This window comes from Ciconia boyciana, chromosome 4 (assembly GCF_034638445.1).
Source record: "Ciconia boyciana chromosome 4, ASM3463844v1, whole genome shotgun sequence".
Taxonomy (NCBI): domain Eukaryota; kingdom Metazoa; phylum Chordata; class Aves; order Ciconiiformes; family Ciconiidae; genus Ciconia; species Ciconia boyciana.
Window position 1 is genome coordinate 72,708,903 of NC_132937.1, and position 16,734 is coordinate 72,725,636.

The window sequence follows — 16,734 nt, forward strand, 5'->3', positions numbered from 1 at the left end:
GCCTCATCTGCCACAGGAAGGCAGGCCTGCTTGTAACTGAGGGAGCGAGGAGCTGGGCCCTGGCCAGAACCCCTCTGCTCTCCAGAGTCTCTGTGCGCAACCGGCATGGGCAGATTCAGCTCTGCTCCCTCTGGCGCTGCCCAACATTGACGTCTTCACCAGTCCTCACACGCAGCCTCACACTTCAGATGTCCACGGCGGACGCCTCAGCCCAGCTCCGGTATGCTGGTAGTCTGCAGGTGCTGCCGCCCTCCCAGGCCGCCGTCGTTGCCACCCGCCATTCAAGGCGCCAGAACCCGCTGCGCCGCTAGGCGGCGCAGTGCCTGCGGGGCAGAGCTTGTTGCCGGGCAGCCGGAGACGCGCGCCTCTGATTGGTTGAAGGTGGCAGGTGCGTGATGACCAGGAGGAATGTGGTTTACGGTTGCCGTACGATACCGCCTCCTCCGCGAAGGCTGTCGGGAAGCGCTGGGCGCCGTTGCCTGGCAACGCACGGACTGGGTTGCGCGGGAGCGCCTGTCCCCGCAGTGGGGGAGCCCCGCTCCGGGCCCCCCCTCCCACCCGCACCTCAGGCCTCCGGGCCCGGCCGCTGCGGAGAGAAGATGGCCGGTGTTCCTGTCGTGAGAGAGCCCCGCCGATATCCTCAGGGGAGTGCCGCCGGGAACTGTAGGCCTCCTTCTCCTGTACATGTAACCAGGAGGCTCAGCCTCACACCCCCATCAGCGGCAAGTGTGACACCCACATCCCGGTTACAGACACGATCAAGGTGGTGAGGGTGCTTACCCTGGTGCTTTCATCTCCTTTGCCCTCGCATATGTAGGCAGCTAGGCTCTCTGCCCCCACCCGCAACTCCCCCTGCCCCAGTGTTTGGGTGCGCCAATTTTCTCTGACTTTCAAGCAGTACCTGCTGACTATTTTGATTCATCTCACCCACAGAAAGAGGTCCTTAACAAAGTAAAATCAATGACCTATTAATCAAGACTCTGACTTTGCAGACATCTCTCCCAGGCCATTCTGTTTTCTCTGGACTGGGCTGTGAGGGGCTTCTCTGTAGTCAGAAGAGACAGAGTTGGAAAATGTACACTTGTAGACTTCATCTTCTTGAAAAGAGAAGAAAGAAGATTTGACATTTAACTGCTGCAAAATTAAACAGCAAAATTGTTTGAACTATTCTTGTGGCTTAGCCCTAGCAGGCAGCTGAGCCACATAGCCACTTGCTCAGTCCCCCGCAGCAGGATGTGGGAGAGAGTTGGAAGGGTAAAAGCGAGAAAACTCGTGGGTTGAGGTAAAGACAGATTAATCGGGAAAGCAAAATCTGCATGTGCAAGCAAAGCAAAATAAGGAATTCATTCTTTCCTTCCCATCGGCAGGCAGGTGTTCAGCCAGGAACAGGAAAGCAGGGCTCCATCACATGTGATGGTTACTTGGGAAGAAAAACACCACAGCTTCAAATGTCCCCCCCTTTCTCCTTCTTTACCCCAGCTTTTATTGCTGAGTGTGATGCTATATGGTATGGGATATCCCTTTGGTCAGCTGGAGTCAGCTGTCCCAGCTGTGTCCTCTCTCAACCTCTTGTGCACTCTCAACCTGCTCGCTGGTGGAGCAGCATGAGAAACAGAGAAGGCCTTGACATTGTGCAAGTAGTGTTCAGCAATATCTAAAACATCTCTATGTTGTAAACACCATTTTCAGCACAAATCCAAAACACAGCACCATACAAGCTACCGTGAAGAAAATTAACTCTATCCAGCCAAAACCAGTACAACTATGGAGGAAGATAGTATCTAGGCATTTAAAGTTGTACAGATTAGATTTGAAGTTGCCAAAACCTCATTATTTTTTCTTTAACAGATAATGTATGTTTGATTTGCAGGTAATGGTGTCTAAGAAGCTCTCCCTGCCATCCTTCTCTCCTTGGTCATCCATGAGTGAGAACTGCAGAAGTGACAAATACTCAAATGAGGAGCTACTTAGTACTATCAATAATGCCAGCAAGCCAAGGGAAAGGCTGGTTTGTATGGCTCCCAAACACACAGCAATGAACGCAGGTGCTTTGAGGTTTGTGCATAACAGAGAACTACAGGACAGAATAAGGAAGAGACAGCAAGCTGTAAGTGTGGAACCCTTGGTATGTTAAAGGCTTTAATATGTTTTAAAAGATCTGCAGTGGGATCTGCTGCATTTATAGTCTAAAACTTTAAGACAAATGTCAGAATGATTCTTTTAAAACTGATGGTGACTCACTGGACTACTGAGTAATATTCCGTGCCGAGGTCTGGGTGGGGATGGCCTGGTGCTGCCTACTGGGAGCTTTTCTCTAGTCGCTAACAAAGGTCAGTAGAACTAATGATGTTTTTAATGTATAATATTCAGCAACATGCTGATGTCTTCTTTAGTATTTCTTAACAGAATGTTTTTAATGAATTTATAAGGCAAATGTGTGTTAGCTAAGGATTGTTCTAATTTAAAGGAATTTTCAACTGGACCCACCAAGCTAAGATCAAAAAAGTGTTTGTATTTCAATTTAAATGGTTTCTGATCTTACCTGCCACAAAAGAATATTCCTTGCAGGATACTAAAACCTTGTTTTCCATACATGCATATGCTCAGCAATAATGTATTGCACATACTACACTTCAATTGCAGTATATAACTAACGTAGTTACTGACTGAAATGTTGCTGCCCAATCTCAAGATTCATAATAGTTTATATGAATTGGAAACTCTACATTTCTGTTTCATATAGGCAAAAAGTCATTGTTGTGTCTGATAAAGGAACAGGGGACCAATAACCTTTACATCACAGCACAAATATTTGCTGCTTGTACTAAGAAACAGTTGCAAACAAGAAGTTATTGCCCTTTATGCATGAGGCAGTAGAGGAGGAGGTGACACTCTCTTTGTATAGTGCACTTATACAGTACACTTATACAGGTGTTTATAAGTACAGTGCTCAGAACTGGAAATCTCAGTTCCTGAATCAGTACTTTCTGGAGGTTTAGGAGATCAGATCTGCACAGTAATTGAGCATGTTATTTTTATTCTGAAAGTGACTATGGCTAATTAAATGTGTCTCAAGTCTGCAATATTATAGACCTCTGCCAGGGTCTGTTTCTTGCTACTGACACTTTAAGCTGTTTTGTCTGTGTTGATGGGTTGAGAACTGGCTAGAGCAGCCAGCTCAGGAACTTGCAGCACTGGGCTGTGAAAGGTAATGAAGGGCAGATACCATCAAAGGGCTGCGTAAGAGGTAGAAAGGACAGTGAACACTGTTCTGCTCTTGGTAGCCCTGCATGGTGCAGAAACCTGCAAGACTTCTGCAACTAGTCTCAAAAGCTGCTCTTATGGTAAGGACATTGGATACACAGAAGCATAGGGCAGACCTGGGTTTTTACACTCTCCCAGCTGCCTGAAGTTCTTGGCTTTGGTACATTTTTTCTGAGCCAGATGTCATTTGTGTGTACTTAGTAACCTCTTACAGATTTCTGTTCCATAAACTTGTTCAACCTCCCCTTGAACCCATGTAAACTTAGCATCTGCAGTATGTTTTGGCAAACGTTTCCACAGATCTACTTCTTCCTATGTGAAGAACCATATCCTCTCATTCATTTTTAACCAGGCTCTTGCTAGGTACGTATGTCCTTGGAAATAGCTGAACTGTTTTCAAATGAAAATTTCCACAAGTAATTTCACCTTGGGCAAAGAGACAATGTAGCATATGCTCTGACAGCAGCATACTGTATTAGCTTTGGAAACATTAGTGCACTTGCTCGTACGGTCTAATGGAGTGGCATTAGAAATTCAACTGTAGTAGGTCAGAAGTTAGCAAAGGTTAACTGTCAAAGCGTTTGCCCTAACTCTTGTTTTCCATTCTAAACTTGAATCTGTGCTGCTGCTAGTGTCTGACTTCTAAATCACTTTCACAGCAGTACTCATACAGTGCTACCCCAGCTTAGGTATCTCCAAGGGAAAGTTTTTGTCAAACAGGGCTAATGGTAAAGTTACAAGTTAACTGAAACCAAAAGTTTATAATGGAATTACTAAACACCATCAATTCCAGTTACTTTTGTTTCCTCCATTTATAATGTTTCCTTGGTTATATCTTTTTGTAAACAAATACTCATCCTCTGCTACTAATATGAATTAATCAAAATGCTGCATATCATTCCTGTGTATTGAACCAGTTTTCCGTTTCTTGTGTTTCTCTGCAAGTTTATGTATTTTGCTTTATTTTTAATGCACAACTGCTAAGAACAAATAGGATAAGACCTCTAACACTTCCTGAACAACCTCATGCTGCTTTAAAGCCAAATGTTTGTAAACCATCTTCCTTTCTCTCTGCTCATGCATTTGAAGATGCGGAAGACATAACTAAAGCTAATATTACTGATCCTTTGAAAATTATTCAAGTTACATGTGAAAATGAAAAACTTATCTTTCTTTATATGACTGATCCAGTCCCTAAATTGTCAAGTCAATGTAATACATTAATCTGAAGTGAGTTATTTTTTAAAATGTGTTCAGTTTATACATCCCAACTTGTGTTTCTTTCTTGTAGTTCTTAATTGTGAGCACTACTATCCATCCTGTAACTAACTGCCTTGCTAAAAAAGGCATAAATCTTTATGTATGTTTTACTGCTCAGTTAGTTTCTTCATATGTTATTTTAATTCTTTAAAGTTAGGTAATATTATAAAAATACTATTTATTGGGAAAGATTTCATTTTTTTTTTAATACATATAGTAGCATATGAAGTGAAAGCCAAAACTGCAGTCTTCATAGATAATACAACACAAATTTTGTTATTGTTTGAAGAAATGCATACCTCTTTTAGGATTTAAACAACACAGGGCCCCATAAAATTGTACTTTAATTAACAAACTGATAAACTATTGGTCTGCACATCCCCAGACGTATGGTGCTATCTAAGTTACAGCCCTGCTGAAGGCCTAGATGTGTTTGAACAGTGTATGGCAAATCCAGAGAAGCAAATAGAAAGTATACATATTCCTTCAATTCAGTTAACTTCTCCCTAAAAAACTGATTGATGCGAGATGAGGAGAAATGTTCATTTATAAGTCTAAAGGCAGAAAGATTAAAGGAAGCCTGGAAACAAAGGAAATAGGTAAAAACAGAGACGATGAATTCAGGCCTGCCTGTATTATCCTCATGGCAGTAGATACATCCAAAGTTTTTTTTCCTTTCGTCCATTACGCTGTAGTGCTACACATATCAAACACTGAACTTTTTGTATGATACGGAGGTTTCCTCTCTCCAGAAAATTCCAGAGGTGGACTAACATTTTTAAAAATATGATTAGTGAGTTTCCTGTCAGCTGTTGGTGGGGTCTCTGTGATATTGTGCTTTCAGGGCTTTTTTTTTGGTGTGTGTTTCCTCTTTTTGTCAAAAGTCAGGTGAAAAATGCTTCTTTCTCTCCCCTCTACCTTACATGACTACTAAAAGAAAATTAACCACACAATCTATCTTCAGGTTTGTGATCTGGGAGATCAGTGCTGCAGTCAGCAAACACCCTTCAGGGGTAAGCCTGGCATCTGTGCTCAAACTGAGATTCTGGACACTAAAGTCATCATCTGCTAATATGCAGACAGAGGCTCAACTCTGTAGAGTGTTTACAAACATCTGAGAATATTATTGCTATTCTGTCACCCAGATTGCTGCATCTGGCAGGTCCAGTATTATTCCAGTATTATCCACAGAGACTGCATCTTAAGTTGCTCTCTGATGTTGTCCCTAGGGGATTTACAATTTTTGTGGTGGTCTAGTGGATTGGAAAGCCTGCTTGAAATCTTGAAATATATTAGACTTATTTGATATTTTTCCTTTTTCATACGAATAGTATGTATATAATTTTTGTATACAGCTTATGTAACTTCTATTGCATGCATTTTAATGAGTGGTATTGTATTTGGTTTACAGGGGTTGGTAGCAAGGGGTGGATGCAGGGGGACCTCTGTGAGGAGAGGGCAGGCCTGCCCTGTGCTGGACGCCACTGGTTCCAGCTGGCTCAAATGGACCCACTGCAGGGCACAGCTGAGTCCTGCAGCCAAGGTGGTGGTGCCTTGGGGAAAGTGTATTTAAGAAAAGTAAAAAATGACACAAAGGCAGAGGAGGAAAGGAAAAAAAGAAGTGTGAGAAGCTTCAGTGTGAACAGCAAGGTCGGGATAGAAGGAGGGAGATGAGATGCTCAAGGCGCCCAAGCAGATGTTACCCTGCAGCCCATGGAGAACCATGATGGAACAGATATTCACACTGCGGCCCAAGGAGGACCCCACACGGCAGCAGGTGGACATGCCCTGAAGGAAGCTGCAGCCCACGGAGAGCCCACACCAGAGCAAGTATACCCTGAAGGATTGCAGCCTGCGGAGATGATCTGGCACTGGAGCAGTCTGTTCCTGAAGGACTGTGCCCCATGGAAAGAACCCACACTGGAGCAGTTCTTGAAGAACTGTATCCGTGGGAGGGACCCCATGCTGGAGAAGGGGAAAGGTGTGAGGTGGAAGGAGTGGCAGAGAGGAGCTGTTACAGACTGACCACAAGCCCCATTCCCCATCCTCCTGTGTCACTCATGGGGGAAGAGGTAGAGGAGTTGGGAATGAAGGCATGAACGGGAGGAGGTAGAGGAGCTGGGAACAAAGGAGTGAAGTTGAGCCTGTGGGAAGGGTAGCAGGTTGCTTTAATTTTTTTTTTCGTCGTTTCTCAATACTCAAATCTATTTTAATTGCAATAAATTAAATTAATTTTCTCCAGGTCCAGTCTGTTTTGCCTGTGGTGGTAACTGGTAAGGAATCTCCCTGTCTTTGTCTCAACTCACAAGCTTCTTCATCCTATTCTAAAAAATACGTATTTCTAAAAGTGTAGCTTTATCTTGATAAATTGCATTTATTAACTGGCAGCCCTTGTAACCAGCACTGCTAAACATTCAAAATACGTGACACCAAATCAGTGACATGGAACTTTGTCATACTGAAAAAGGTTACATGTGCATCTTGGAGGAACTTTGAGGTTCTGAGCTCAGACGGCTGGTGGAGGTAATTGCTTGTCACTGGCTCAAAGCTCTGGCATTTTCTGTCTGTTCTGTTAGCGTTTTGGTATCGCAGTTCCTTAAGTGCACTACTGCTTTCAGGACACAATCTGTGTATCAGAATCTAGAGAGCTTGCAAAAGAAGTTGTTGGAAGTGCTCGTGAGGCTGCTAAGGCTGAATTCAGATTCACTTCTGATGATTACATGTGTGGAAGAGAGATTACAGGTGTAAAAGGCGGCTGAACATGGTGGAAGTGGCTCCTGCTCAGATACAGCTTTCCAGTACACTTTTTCTTTTTCACAACTAACTCAACATTCTCTGGAAAGTCTCATTTTCCAGTTACCCAGCTAGTGATTTTATAATTTTGTAAAGCAATACATTTAGCTGAATATGCCCAAAGAATTACATTCTTGGAGAAGAGAATAATAGCAGTTGTGAGTGCTTGTTTGAAGAGGCACCTTTTGCCCTTCTCTTTCATCAAAGAGGTTCTGCAGTACTGCTGCTATAGGATAAGTTGGAAAGTTCTTTTGCTGGCTTGTGTATCAGTTAAATTTAAGAAGTGGGAATGGTATAAAGCTGCATTTCTTCATTCCCTTTTTTTTTTTTAATTGGAGCTATCTTGACCTCATTGTCAAATGCTATCTGAAAGTCTGTACTACAGACTTCAAATTCTGTGCCTGTACATGTTTTTCTGGTTTTGAATTGTCTTCTATTTTTAATTTGTTTGTAAATATACTGTCTGGGAAAGGCAGAAGATGTCCTTTCCAAAATAAATTGTGACTGCAGATTGTAGTCACTGCAGGATCACCTGACATCCATCAGAGAGCCTAAGCAATTTGAAGCCTTGCTGTTCTCTGGAGGAGTCATAAAGGGCTGGGAACTGTGTCATGGGGAGAGCCATAGAATTCCTTGTACATGCTTCAAGGTCCTCTAATACTGTGGTTTTGCATAAATCACAAAAATTGGCAGTTTGTTTCTAATTAAACCCAGAAATGTTTGAGTGGTAAGGTTGTGTATTTTAATGTTTGCAGTATTTTTATTAACAGACTTTTTTATTTCCCATATTGAACAGGCATTAACTGATGTCCCTGCTCCCAACTGTGTAAAAAACCATTGCAAGGAATCAGCTGTGAAAATTATCTACACAGAGCAGGCCATCAAAAGATCTTGTTGCAGGAGGTTAACCTGGGTTAGTGCTTGCTGCTCTTCTTAGAAAAAGCTATTTTTATACATTCTCCTTAATTATTTCATTACTGTTAAAGCATAAACATAGTGTTCTTTATAAATTGCATAATAGTAACTGTTGAGCTGATTAATTCTCTAAGCTCTGAGCTAATTAATTATGTAAATAAAACCTGTATAGTAGGTCAAACCACACACCGATTTGGTCTCTGAAAGGACTGAATATTAAATACTTCAGAATGTCTGTGTGTTTTAGATTTATCAAATAGCATCAAGATTCTCTCATAGTATTTTTAATCAGTTCTTCAAACCTGATGTAGATGAGAGAAAAACTACACCCTGATCCCCTCAGTTAAGAAACAAGATCCTAAAATACATTGACATTGTTGTTAGATGAGCTCATAGCTGCGAAGGCATGTTTTTTGCTTTATTCCTTCATTTTATCGCAGCATTCTGTATGTGTATTATATTATTATTTACATTAGATTTTAAATGGCCAAATGAGTTCTGCAATTAAATTTACTCCAGTCCCTGTTTTAATTAGAGCTGGGAAAGGAAACTAAATATTTTTATGGTTATATATCTGTGCATAACTATATTGAAGACTGCACTAGGTTTCTTCAAGAAACACATTTCTAAGTGGTCTTGTAAAAACTATAGTGAGATCCTGTTCTTCACTCACAAAGTTTACAGTCATGGTCTGGGCTAACCATGACTTTCAGGTCCTCTGGTTCTGAGCTTCACTAAGAGATAGACACATTTATGGTATGAGTTAAACCTTACTATAGATCTGAATGACAGCATTTTTGTTGGGCAGCCCTATGAGTGGCAGCATGGCCTGGAAACTTTGCAAAGCCATGACCCTGACCATGGCACTCCTTGTTATCTATGGCCGCACAGCACTGAGTCCTCTTAGTGCACACTCACTCTCCGAATTGCAGAGGTCCTTCAGAAGTAGCATTATGCCTGTCTTCTGCCTGTAACAGTGATCCGAATCATCCTCTTCCTGGAGATGAAGCTTTCAGAGCCTCTGCTTGTGGTAGAGAGGTACCAGAATAAGGCTGAAGATCTTATTCTATGATTATCTGATGAGAGTGCTGAAACTCCAAAAATGAGATTCAGACAGCTTAAAGCTTCTCTGTGCCTGAGATTTTCTATTGCCTATGCCTCTGAAGCCTGAAACCAACCTGAATGAAGTGTAGCCAGTGGAAACTCAATGACTGACTGCTCATGAGACTGGTGCCTAAATTAAGTAGTCCTAGCACTTGAATATCTTGGTGGTTCTTGTACTTTCTCCCTTGTTTCCTCCCTTTCTTCATTTGTACCTCTAGTCCTAGAGTGCATAATAAATTATGTTAATTTTCATGTCATTTGGTTTCGTTCTCTATTATGTCAGACTATTTATCATCCTCAAAATCCTCCTGGGGATTTCTCTCTGCCTCATGCTCTTAGACATTTTTGTAATCTTGCATGTGAGGGCAGTGTCATAGTTTTGCCATTGGTTTGTGTATCCCGTAATTTATTTAAATAATCCTGTAATATCCTATATATTTCAGCATTGTTGAAATCCTGAATCTTTCTGTCATGCAGTTTTTAACAATGCCAGGATTGTGTCTTATGTCTGTGCCTATACAAGTTGTCTAACATGCTCTCAGTCTTATGCTACCACTATAAATAGTAGTGATTAGGTTAATGTAAAATTTTTAATTAAAAATATTTTGAAAGTCATTCAAAGCTCAGGAAGGATAGGTCATTTGGCATCTGTTTAATGTAATGATGATGCTATGTCTTTGGTACAGGAAGTCCAAAGCACGGGGAGGATATCACAGAATAATAAAAACAACTTTCCTTCAGTTTTATTCTGTATCCATGAATGTTTAGTGCTGGAGATAATATCCAAAGGGATCTTTCACCTTAGAAAAGTATTGGGTTGCTTATATGTTTACCATTTACAGCTGGCTAATCACTAATGGGAGAACCAGGGAACTTTTTATGCCCTAGTGGAAAATTCAGGCTCTGGGAGGTTTCGAAGACCTTTGCCTGCCTACACTTTTTCTTCAAAAGCACATTTACCAGTCCAGTTCTGGAGGTCCTTTATGCACAAGTTATACAGTAAAACTGCCATCATTTACTTTTAGGAACAAAATTAATTTATCTAATTTTGGAGATGCTCAGCACTGTATGACCCCAAATAGTGCTATGAAGGACAGCCCTTTATCTTGTCCCTGCTGGGCTTCAGAGGCTACATATTTTTCTGTCTGTTTTTGTCAGCAGTACCCATTTGGATGAACACTTCAGAGAGGGCCTGAGAGATTGTCTCCCCATGGAAGGGGGCAGAGGCAAATGAAACTATCTGTCCCATTTTTAGTGTCGATTTAAGTCTTCCAGTGTTTGAAGAACTCTTGAAAACATCGCTGCATGACAGTGAAGGTCCATTACAGATTCAATTTCTTCTTCATTTGGAGGGGTTCAAGCACCCATTAATTGGCAAGAGACAAGAGTATGACTGCTCAGTTGAATATTTAGAGGATTTTCCTGTGAAGGGTGGGAACCTGCATGGATGAGAATCTGTTGATTTAAATAGGACAGGGCTCTTCAATGCAGTTTCACAAATAGCTTAAGCCATTTAGGCCCCCCCACTCCAAGCTGGGGCCTAAATGAGTGAGTGTCCTGCTTATAACTGTTCTGTCCCATTGGCCCCTGACAGACCTGTGGCACAAATAGACCAGGCCAGAGGTGTGAGTAGGTGAAAATTAGTTTACTGCTATTGTGATTAATTACAGAGGCTAAAATAGAAATTCATAGTAGACATTCATTTAGCCTCAACCAAACAGTGTAGTTGTCTCTTTTTATGGTAAGACGTGGAACGGAGTGTTCCAAATGGAGATGTAAAATGGAGTGTTCCAAAGCTGATGTTGAAAGGGCACTTTTTTTGGGTTATAGAGCCTTTTTGAATGGAAAGAATGGGCATATATATGAAAGAAATTTGGAAGACAGGTAACTGAATGTGGTTAATGGCATTTACAGACGCCATTAATTCTAGAATGCTTAGATTCTAGATCCTCACTGTATCCCTACTGAAGCTAAAATCCCTTTAGTATAGAACAATAGTTTGGTGTAGCAAGATGTGAATGAGTATTTCAACATCACCCCATTAGAAATATAATATATAGCTTTCTACCAGCTGCTGACATTATAGCTTGGAACACCGAAGAAAAAATAGATGTTTAGGGGAAAAAAAGGTAATATAATTTCTACAGAATTAAAGGTCAAAGTTTTTAAATACGAGCATTTAAATTTAGTCACCTAGTTCTATGATGAGGCATCTTAAAGAGAACATGACTTTCAAAAGTGCTGAATCTCACCAGAAGTGTGTGTATCACCAAACCTAGTCTAGACAAGGTAGGACATGTTTATCTCTTCACACTGCCACTTTCAAAAATTAATATGAAGGTTAATCTTTGCTAAGAAAATTTACCTCCCAGAAACTTGCTAAGAAGTAGGCTGTATTGATTAATATGCTTGTAGAGAAAAATTTTGCTAGTGTGGTTACTGAAATATTACTGTTAAGAGCTATTGTTCACTTGCATGAGTATTTGCTCTAGTGCTGACATCAAAGAAAATGAACAGGAGTGATTAGCCTGTGTACAAGCCTTGAGACTTAATTAATTCACATTTGAAATCTTACTTTCTCTTCCTATTTTGCTGTCACATCTGAAGGCAATATGTGCCAAGTAGAGATTTGCTAAAAAATATGTTAAGCTCCTAGAACTGGAACATTCCCTCTGTACATGGACTGAAATGTCATTTTATCCAAGAAATTTCTCTTCTAATTATTTTGCTTTGGGACCTATCTGTCACAATTTTTTCTGGACAACCCTTGGTATGGTACCAAGGAGCAAAAAGACTCACTTGTACTCGCTTGTGAGAAATAAGTCTCTGGATGGCAGCAAAGCATAGCAAAATTGCTGCTGTGTCATAAGTATAATCTCCTGAAGCTGATATTGAGCTGATTTAGCACATATGTGATTCCTTTGGCCACAGTGGAGCTGCTCTTTATTTCTTCCTCTTTAACTGACATCTGATGCACATCTCCTGAAGTTTGTCCATAGAAACAAACTTAGAAACAGGTGGAAGTTTTGCTGCTGACTTCTGTGGGATTGTACCATCAGCATGTAGTTTGCACTAGGCTTTTATTCCATTGTTTACACCTTAAAAATATGCTCAAAACCATATATAGAAAGTGATTTTTCATACAAGATTAACTAAATATTTATCATTTAACATCTTCCCTTTTTGGATCTTACAGCCATTTTTCAAGTGTGACTTTTACTTCCCACTTCTGGGCCTGCAGACAACTGCTTCCTAGTCAGCAGCAGAGGATTCCACATAAGCGCCGTTGAAGAGCTCTTATTTACGAGGTGCTACATATGCTTCCTTGAGATATGTCATCTTAATATGTCCCATGATCTGCTCTTCTTCCCTGTTATCACAGTTTGAGAAGGACGTGGAGGCCTGCTGGGGAAGCTATCCTCTTTACCCTGTTGAAGGAGAAGAAGAAGTAATGCTCGCTGGAGGTCAGCTCAGATGTGTTCCCCTGGTGAGCATGCCTGGCTGGAAAGCAGCAGCAGCAGAGCATCAGAACTCATGTAATTCTATCACTGGGGAGTTGGTGAGAGATTTCCACTTATGTTAACAATCTCTTGGACTTGGGGGCTTATGCTTTCAGTAACAACCTTTTTGGATGAATTCTGGTTTTATTTTTTTTTTTTTCTGTAAAGATTTTATGTATACCTATTAGAAATTCTTTATCTTTAATACTTTAAATAAGCAATGATATTGACACATCCCCAATCTAAAGTTTACTTGTCCATCTAAATTCATCTTGTCAGTAGACAATTACTGGTAGTTCTTTACAAATATGCTACCTCTGTCCCCAGATTTTTAGTATGGTTTTCTTACCTAAAATTTTTCATTTTTTAGATTTCATAAATACATAATAACAGTAAAAAAACCCTTAAAAGAAAGAGATCTACTATCATGCTTTGAGATATCAACCGATCAGTAGTTTCCTCAGGTAATGCTGAAGCTTACTTTAAGAGTAGGTTACTCCAGAGTATATTTTCAATGTTACTTTCCTCTTCTTTTCAAATATGGAATAAAGGTCAGTGCTGCAGAAAGAAAGGTATTAGAAATGAGTCTCTAATCTGAAATGGTAAAACAGACTCATATGTGCTAATGCTAATATGATAAAACGAATATGAAACCAAGTTGTGTCTGGAATTCCTCTCTTCAGAATTGCTTAGAGCTGTGTCTACATAATATAGTTCATTTTTACTTCATGCATTTTATATTGCATGATAAAAATTCACTAAGTAGCTACCCTTCAGTCACCCAGTGGGAAATCAGCTTCCAAAGTCTCTCACATATGGAAGGCCCATAGCAGATCTCTTCATAATAGGATACATTTTCTCATGAAATTAATACATTACTAGTATAACAGTTGCATAATGGAACATCCTATAGCTCCTTTTTTTTGCATTATTTTTCTGTATATGGCTTTACCTTGCTCAGAACTTGGGAATTGAGATTATCTTTTTTGGTGTGCTTGCTTGTTTGCATGCTGCAAGGGAATACCAGGCTAAATGATCATTAGCACTGCAAGAAGCATAAAATTACTTTTGCCAAACTGAATACCAGTGTTGTATAACAAAGAATAAAACTGCAACCTGACATTTCACCAGCATTTATTATATAAACAACTTTAATAATAAAAAAGAACTGCAAAAAATGTAACTGAGCTCAGCTTTCCTCATGCTTTTATAGTGACTCTTGAACTCTTTGCTTTGTTTGTGATGCATTATCACAAAAGGATGTTTTTGATGCTGATTCATGCAGTACCCTGCCATGCCTCTTTCTTCAGGGGAAAAAAGGATGACTGCAATAATGCCATTGTGAAGGGGAAAAAAGAGATAATAAACTTTTTTTTCTTCTCCTGTAAATACCAAGATAATCTTCTTCAAGACTACAAAAGCTAACAGACATTCCTTCTATCAGCCTTCCCATATTGAGAAGCTGGTGAGAGACAATTCTTTGCATTGCTAAGGAAAAGATAAGAAGAAATCAGCTTAATTAGCAAAAAAGGAAGTGTTAGTTAGAATACTAAGAAAAAAGTCTTCTTTATGGAGAGGGTGATGAAATTCCACCCAGGAAAGTGTGGAATTTTCCTTCTTCTATTTTTTTTGTTATTTTTGTTGTTGTTACTGTTATTAATTATTAATGATAATAATAATAATGAATACATGTTGTCATTGTTATGAATAACAACAATTAATAACAACAACAATAACATATTAGACAAATGTCTGTTTGGAAGGTCTAGCTTTTCTTGGCTTTCTTCAGAGCATGTTTTGGTTGGGTGATTTCTATAGCCCTGTGTTTCTGTTTCAAACTACACAGGAAGTGTATGTCAGAAGTTTTTCTGCCTGCATGTGGGCTCAGGTTGTCCAGCTACATGAAGTTTCTGAAGAGTTTTAACATGAATCCTGTGCCAGTGCTGAGTGTTTGTGAGGTAATACAAGTCCCTACCTATGTAAAGGGATGACCATTTGCTGCTGAGGCTGCCCTGCAGCTGGAGTCTTTGCATTTGTTGTGAAGATTTTGGTATGCTGCTCACACGGACAGGAAAGCTGGACAACTCTGTTGTATGATGTTGTTACTGGGAAGAATGTAGCTTATATTCTAAATCAAAGGGTGCAGTAACTGTGGGTTTCTAAGCTTTAGCTTATGTGATTTCCTTTCGCATTTTTCCACAGCTCAAAGCTACTTACATTTTTCAAACTTGTGTTTTTATTTGTTCATTTTTTAGTAAGTCACAATACCCTGTTATATGATTTATCATTAACTATTTGTGTCCATTTTCTACTTTAATTCCAGGTTGATGTGATTCTTCACTTGGGAATAAAAATAAAATTAAAGTTAAGAAAATGAAATAAATAATTTCTGTACCTCTGTGACATGTTCAGTAGCACACAATTGTTTGCACATATGTCAAAAGAATTGACCTGCCCAAATTGCTCATACTTCATATTGTGTCTTGATTCAAGATGTAGTGGGATGCATTAGAGACAGCATGTGCAGAGCTGAAACTGAAACAGCTGCTTTTGGATTCTGTTGCTAAATGGGAAGCACTTCAAATAGAAAAGACATAAGTCAATTAAATACACTGATTCTTGAGTGAAATACTGTTCAACAATGTATAATAAAGTCAGTAGTATGAAATGATGTTCTATTATATGTATAAAATTGAAAAGCAGATATCTTTTTCTCCAAAAATGTCATTAAAGATTTTACATCACTAAGCCAAATAGAGATTACCTTTTGAGGTAATGCTGCTTAGATTTCTCTCTGAGCTAACTGATGTTCCTAAACCATGCTTAGTACCATAGAATATTTTAGGCCTGAGTAATGGAGGTTACTCTGTGAGGGTCCAACCCGTCACCCCAAGCAGGGCCAGCTTTGAAGGTAGATAAGGTTGCTTAGGGATTTCTCAAAGTTTTGAATATTTTGAGGGATGGAGGTCCACAGCCTCTCTGGTGCACTATTGCAATGTTTGTATATGCTGGCCATGAAAGATTTTTTTTGTAATACCTAATGATAATTAACTTTTTTGCAGTTGTGTCTCTTATCCTTGTCCTTTTGCTGTGCCCCTCTACAATGAGACATTATAGTTTCCTATTAGACAGCTGAAGAGAGTCAGAAGATCTCTCCTTTGCCTTCTCTTCTCCAGGCTGACCAAACCCAGTTCTCTCAGCTTTTCCTCATGTGTCGTGAGTGGTCCAGCCCCATCATGCTGTTGGCCTCCACTGGGCTATCTCCAATATGTAAAATTTGTCTTGTATTGAGGAGGCCCAGACTGGAAACAGTCATCCAGATGTGGTCTTGCATTAATGGAGCAGAAGAATTACTTCCTTTGCACAGCTGCCTGCAGTCTTGCTAACACAGCCCAGTATGCAGTTAATTTTTACTGTTGAAAGGGCACATTGCTGACTCATGCACAATTTGTTGTCCACCATGACCCCTAGATTCTTTTCTGCAGATATTCTTTTTAAAAACTCACTGTACAGCCAGTCATTTTGCATGAGATATTGTCTCTCACATGCAGGATTTATCATTTGCATTTGTTGAACTTCAGAGCTTGCTGTCAGTCCATCTGTCCAGCCTGTCAGGATCCATCTAAAATGCAACTGTGCCTTCCAGTGTATCAACTACTCCCCTTACAATTAGCTGCCATCCACAAACTGGATGTACTTTCCCATCATCCTAGTCATTAATAAAGACATTAAACTATTCATCCCCATATAAAACTTCACCTATAGATTGCTGTAAATTGAGTGTTATAGAGAAGTAGTATTTATTCCAGCTGTTTAGATTGTACATTCAGCCTGTCATTCCAGTGTTTCTTGATACTTCAGCACTTCTTACTCCTGGGGGGCGGGGGGGAGAATGCAC